The sequence below is a fragment of the Pseudophryne corroboree genome, chromosome 8, assembly GCF_028390025.1.
Source record: "Pseudophryne corroboree isolate aPseCor3 chromosome 8, aPseCor3.hap2, whole genome shotgun sequence".
Lineage (NCBI taxonomy): Eukaryota > Metazoa > Chordata > Amphibia > Anura > Myobatrachidae > Pseudophryne > Pseudophryne corroboree.
Window position 1 is genome coordinate 176315856 of NC_086451.1, and position 6968 is coordinate 176322823.

Sequence of the window (6968 nt, forward strand, 5' to 3'; positions counted from 1 at the left end):
TCTCCCAAACGAAGGACACTAGAAAGAAAATTTCAAAGCCTCCTGTTAGGCCATCATCTACACGGCATAGCCCTGAATTTTCCAATGCGCTGCTCTTTGCAAAAGAGAGATATTGGCAAGGAAAAGCTGTCTTGTACCATTGGATTTATCTCCCAAACGAAGGACACTAGAATGAAAATTTTAAAGCCTCCTGTTAGTGCTTCATCTACACGGTATAGCCCTGAATTTTCCAATGCGTAGCTCTTTGCAAAAGAAAGATATTGGCAAGGAAAAGCTGTCTTGTACCTTTGCATTTTTCTCCCAAACGAAGGACACTAGAAAGAAAATTTTAAAGCCTCCTGTTAGGCCATCATCTACACGGCATAGCCCTGAATTTTCCAATGCGCAGCTCTTTGCAAAAGAGAGATATTGGCAAGGAAAAGCTGTCTTGTACCTTTGCATTTTTCTCCCAAACGAAGGACACTAGAAAGAAAATTTTAAAGCCTCCTGTTAGGCCATCATCTACACGGCATAGCCCTGAATTTTCCAATGCGCAGCTCTTTGCAAAAGAGAGATATTGGCAAGGAAAAGCTGTCTTGTACCTTTGCATTTTTCTCCCAAACGAAGGACACTAGAAAGAAAATTTTAAAGCCTCCTGTTAGGGCTTCATCTACACAGTATAGCCCTGAATTTTCCAATGCGCAGCTCTTTGCAAAAGAGAGATATTGGCAAGGAAAAGCTGTCTTGTACTTTTGCATTTTTCTCCCAAACGAAGGACACTAGAAAGAAAATTTTAAAGCCTCCTGTTAGGCCATCATCTACACGGCATAGCCCTGAATTTTCCAATGCGCAGCTCTTTGCAAAAGAGAGATATTGGCAAGGAAAAGCTGTCTTGTACCTTTGCATTTTTCTCCCAAACGAAGGACACTAGAATGAAAATTTTAAAGCCTCCTGTTAGTGCTTCATCTACACGGTATAGCCCTGAATTTTCCAATGCGCAGCTCTTTGCAAAAGAGAGATATTGGCAAGGAAAAGCTGTCTTGTACCTTTGCATTTTTCTCCCAAACGAAGGACACTAGAAAGAAAATTTTAAAGCCTCCTGTTAGGCCATCATCTACACGGCATAGCCCTGAATTTTCCAATACGCAGCTCTTTGCAAAAGAGAGATATTGGCAAGGAAAAGCTGTCTTGTACCTTTGCATTTTTCTCCCAAACGAAGGACACTAGAATGAAAATTTTAAAGCCTCCTGTCAGTGCTTCATCTACACGGTATAGCCCTGAATTTTCCAATGCGCAGCTCTTTGCAAAAGAGAGATATTGGCAAGGAAAAGCTGTCTTATACCATTGGATTTTTCTCCCAAACGAAGGACACTAGAATGAAAATTTTAAAGCCTCCTGTTAGTGCTTCATCTACACGGTATAGCCCTGAATTTTCCAATGCGCAGCTCTTTGCAAAAGAGAGATATTGGCAAGGAAAAGCTGTCTTGTACCTTTGCATTTTTCTCCCAAACGAAGGACACTAGAAAGAAAATTTTAAAGCCTCCTGTTAGGCCATCATCTACACGGCATAGCCCTGAATTTTCCAATGCGCAGCTCTTTGCAAAAGAGAGATATTGGCAAGGGAAAGCTGTCTTGTACCTTTGCATTTTTCTCCCAAACGAAGGACACTAGAATGAAAATTTTAAAGCCTCCTGTTAGGGCTTCATCTACATGGCATAGCCCTGAATTTTCCAATGCGCAGCTCTTTGCAAAAGAGAGATATTGGCAAGGAAAAGCTGTCTTGTACCTTTGCATTTTTCTCCCAAACGAAGGACACTAGAAAGAAAATTTTAAAGCCTCCTGTTAGGGCTTCATCTACACGGTATAGCCCTGAATTTTCCAATGTGCAGCTCTTTGCAAAAGAGAGATATTGGCAAGGAAAAGCTGTCTTGCACCTTTGCATTTTTATCCCAAACGAAGGACACTAGAAAGAAAATTTTAAAGCCTCCTGTTAGGCCATCATCTACCCGGCATAGCCCTGAATTTTCCAATACGCAGCTCTTTGCAAAAGAGAGATATTGGCAAGGAAAAGCTGTCTTGTACCTTTGCATTTTTCTCCCAAACGAAGGACACTAGAAAGAAAATTTTAAAGCCTCCTGTTAGGCCATCATCTACATGGCATAGCCCTGAATTTTCCAAAGCGCAGCTCTTTGCAAAAGAGAGATATTGGCAAGGAAAAGCTGTCTTGTACCTTTGCATTTTTCTCCCAAACGAAGGACACTAGAAAGAAAATTTTAAAGCCTCCTGTTAGGCCATCATCTACACGGCATAGCCCTGAATTTTCCAATGCGCAGCTCTTTGCAAAAGAGAGATATTGGCAAGGAAAAGCTGTCTTGTACCATTGGATTTTTCTCCCAAACGAAGGACACTAGAATGAAAATTTTAAAGCCTACTGTTAGTGCTTCATCTACACGGTATAGCCCTGAATTTTCCAATGCGTAGCTCTTTGCAAAAGAGAGATATTGGCAAGGAAAAGCTGTCTTGTACCTTTGCATTTTTCTCACAAACGAAGGACACTAGAAATAAAATTTAAAGCCTCCTGTTAGGCCATCATCTACACGGCATAGCCCTGAATTTTCCAATGCGCAGCTCTTTGCAAAAGAGAGATATTGGCAAGGAAAAGCTGTCTTGTACCTTTGCATTTTTCTCCCAAACGAAGGACACTAGAAATAAATTTTTAAAGCCTCCTGTTAGGCCATCATCTACACGGCATAGCCCTGAATTTTCCAATGCGCAGCTCTTTGCAAAAGAGAGATATTGGCAAGGAAAAGCTGTCTTGTACCTTTGCATTTTTCTCCCAAACGAAGGACACTAGAAAGAAAATTTTAAAGCCTCCTGTTAGGGCTTCATCTACACGGTATAGCCCTGAATTTTCCAATGCGCAGCTCTTTGCAAAAGAGAGATATTGGCAAGGAAAAGCTGTCTTGCACCTTTGCATTTTTCTCCCAAACGAAGGACACTAGAAAGAAAATTTTAAAGCCTCCTGTTAGGCCATCATCTACATGGCATAGCCCTGAATTTTCCAATGCGCAGCTCTTTGCAAAAGAGAGATATTGGCAAGGAAAAGCTGTCTTGTACCTTTGCATTTTTCTCCCAAACGAAGGACACTAGAAAGAAAATTTTAAAGCCTCCTGTTAGGCCATCATCTACACGGCATAGCCCTGAATTTTCCAATGCGCAGCTCTTTGCAAAAGAGAGATATTGGCAAGGAAAAGCTGTCTTGTACCATTGGATTTTTCTCCCAAACGAAGGACACTAGAATGAAAATTTTAAAGCCTCTTGTTAGTGATTTATCTACACGGTATAGCCCTGAATTTTCCAATGCGTAGCTCTTTGCAAAAGAGAGATATTGGCAAGGAAAAGCTGTCTTGTACCTTTGCATTTTTCTCCCAAACGAAGGACACTAGAAATAAAATTTTAAAGCCTCCTGTTAGGCCATCATCTACACGGCATAGCCCTGAATTTTCCAATGCGCAGCTCTTTGCAAAAGAGAGATATTGGCAAGGAAAAGCTGTCTTGTACCTTTGCATTTTTCTCCCAAACGAAGGACACTAGAAAGAAAATTTTAAAGCCTCCTGTTAGGCCATCATCTACACGGCATAGCCCTGAATTTTCCAATGCGCAGCTCTTTGCAAAAGAGAGATATTGGCAAGGAAAAGCTGTCTTGTACCTTTGCATTTTTCTCCCAAACGAAGGACACTAGAAAGAAAATTTTAAAGCCTCCTGTTAGGCCATCATCTACACGGCATAGCCCTGAATTTTCCAATGCGCAGCTCTTTGCAAAAGAGAGATATTGGCAAGGAAAAGCTGTCTTGTACCTTTGCATTTTTCTCCCAAACGAAGGACACTAGAAAGAAAATTTTAAAGCCTCCTGTTAGGGCTTCATCTACACGGTATAGCCCTGAATTTTCCAATGCGCAGCTCTTTGCAAAAGAGAGATATTGGCAAGGAAAAGCTGTCTTGTACTTTTGCATTTTTCTCCCAAACGAAGGACACTAGAAAGAAAATTTTAAAGCCTCCTGTTAGGCCATCATCTACACGGCATAGCCCTGAATTTTCCAATGCGCAGCTCTTTGCAAAAGAGAGATATTGGCAAGGAAAAGCTGTCTTGTACCTTTGCATTTTTCTCCCAAACGAAGGACACTAGAATGAAAATTTTAAAGCCTCCTGTTAGTGCTTCATCTACACGGTATAGCCCTGAATTTTCCAATGCGCAGCTCTTTGCAAAAGAGAGATATTGGCAAGGAAAAGCTGTCTTGTACCTTTGCATTTTTCTCCCAAACGAAGGACACTAGAAAGAAAATTTTAAAGCCTCCTGTTAGGCCATCATCTACACGGCATAGCCCTGAATTTTCCAATACGCAGCTCTTTGCAAAAGAGAGATATTGGCAAGGAAAAGCTGTCTTGTACCTTTGCATTTTTCTCCCAAACGAAGGACACTAGAATGAAAATTTTAAAGCCTCCTGTTAGTGCTTCATCTACACGGTATAGCCCTGAATTTTCCAATGCGCAGCTCTTTGCAAAAGAGAGATATTGGCAAGGAAAAGCTGTCTTATACCATTGGATTTTTCTCCCAAACGAAGGACACTAGAATGAAAATTTTAAAGCCTCCTGTTAGTGCTTCATCTACACGGTATAGCCCTGAATTTTCCAATGCGCAGCTCTTTGCAAAAGAGAGATATTGGCAAGGAAAAGCTGTCTTGTACCTTTGCATTTTTCTCCCAAACGAAGGACACTAGAAAGAAAATTTTAAAGCCTCCTGTTAGGCCATCATCTACACGGCATAGCCCTGAATTTTCCAATGCGCAGCTCTTTGCAAAAGAGAGATATTGGCAAGGGAAAGCTGTCTTGTACCTTTGCATTTTTCTCCCAAACGAAGGACACTAGAATGAAAATTTTAAAGCCTCCTGTTAGGGCTTCATCTACATGGCATAGCCCTGAATTTTCCAATGCGCAGCTCTTTGCAAAAGAGAGATATTGGCAAGGAAAAGCTGTCTTGTACCTTTGCATTTTTCTCCCAAACGAAGGACACTAGAAAGAAAATTTTAAAGCCTCCTGTTAGGGCTTCATCTACACGGTATAGCCCTGAATTTTCCAATGCGCAGCTCTTTGCAAAAGAGAGATATTGGCAAGGAAAAGCTGTCTTGCACCTTTGCATTTTTATCCCAAACGAAGGACACTAGAAAGAAAATTTTAAAGCCTCCTGTTAGGCCATCATCTACCCGGCATAGCCCTGAATTTTCCAATACGCAGCTCTTTGCAAAAGAGAGATATTGGCAAGGAAAAGCTGTCTTGTACCTTTGCATTTTTCTCCCAAACGAAGGACACTAGAAAGAAAATTTTAAAGCCTCCTGTTAGGCCATCATCTACATGGCATAGCCCTGAATTTTCCAATGCGCAGCTCTTTGCAAAAGAGAGATATTGGCAAGGAAAAGCTGTCTTGTACCTTTGCATTTTTCTCCCAAACGAAGGACACTAGAATGAAAATTTTAAAGCCTCCTGTTAGGCCATCATCTACACGGCATAGCCCTGAATTTTCCAATGCGCAGCTCTTTGCAAAAGAGAGATATTGGCAAGGAAAAGCTGTCTTGTACCATTGGATTTTTCTCCCAAACGAAGGACACTAGAATGAAAATTTTAAAGCCTCCTGTTAGTGCTTCATCTACACGGTATAGCCCTGAATTTTCCAATGCGTAGCTCTTTGCAAAAGAGAGATATTGGCAAGGAAAAGCTGTCTTGTACCTTTGCATTTTTCTCACAAACGAAGGACACTAGAAATAAAATTTTAAAGCCTCCTGTTAGGCCATCATCTACACGGCATAGCCCTGAATTTTCCAATGCGCAGCTCTTTGCAAAAGAGAGATATTGGCAAGGAAAAGCTGTCTTGTACCTTTGCATTTTTCTCCCAAACGAAGGACACTAGAAAGAAATTTTTAAAGCCTCCTGTTAGGCCATCATCTACACGGCATAGCCCTGAATTTTCCAATGCGCAGCTCTTTGCAAAAGAGAGATATTGGCAAGGAAAAGCTGTCTTGTACCTTTGCATTTTTCTCCCAAACGAAGGACACTAGAAAGAAAATTTTAAAGCCTCCTGTTAGGCCATCATCTACACGGCATAGCCCTGAATTTTCCAATGCGCAGCTCTTTGCAAAAGAGAGATATTGGCAAGGAAAAGCTGTCTTGTACCATTGGATTTTTCTCCCAAACGAAGGACACTAGAATGAAAATTTTAAAGCCTCCTGTTAGTGCTTCATCTACACGGTATAGCCCTGAATTTTCCAATGCGTAGCTCTTTGCAAAAGAGAGATATTGGCAAGGAAAAGCTGTCTTGTACCTTTGCATTTTTCTCCCAAACGAAGGACACTAGAAAGAAAATTTTAAAGCCTCCTGTTAGGCCATCATCTACACGGCATAGCCCTGAATTTTCCAATGCGCAGCTCTTTGCAAAAGAGAGATATTGGCAAAGAAAAGCTGTCTTGTACCTTTGCATTTTTCTCCCAAACGAAGGACACTAGAAATAAAATTTTAAAGCCTCCTGTTAGGCCATCATCTACACGGCATAGCCCTGAATTTTCCAATGCGCAGCTCTTTGCAAAAGAGAGATATTGGCAAGGAAAAGCTGTCTTGTACCTTTGCATTTTTCTCCCAAACGAAGGACACTAGAAAGAAAATTTTAAAGCCTCCTGTTAGGGCTTCATCTACACGGTATAGCCCTGAATTTTCCAATGCGCAGCTCTTTGCAAAAGAGAGATATTGGCAAGGAAAATCTGTCTTGTACTTTTTCATTTTTCTCCCAAACGAAGGACACTAGAAAGAAAATTTTAAAGCCTCCTGTTAGGCCATCATCTACACGGTATAGCCCTGAATTTTCCAATGCGGAGCTCTTTGCAAAAGAGAGATATTGGCAAGGAAAAGCTGTCTTGCACCTTTGCATTTTTCTCCCAAACGAA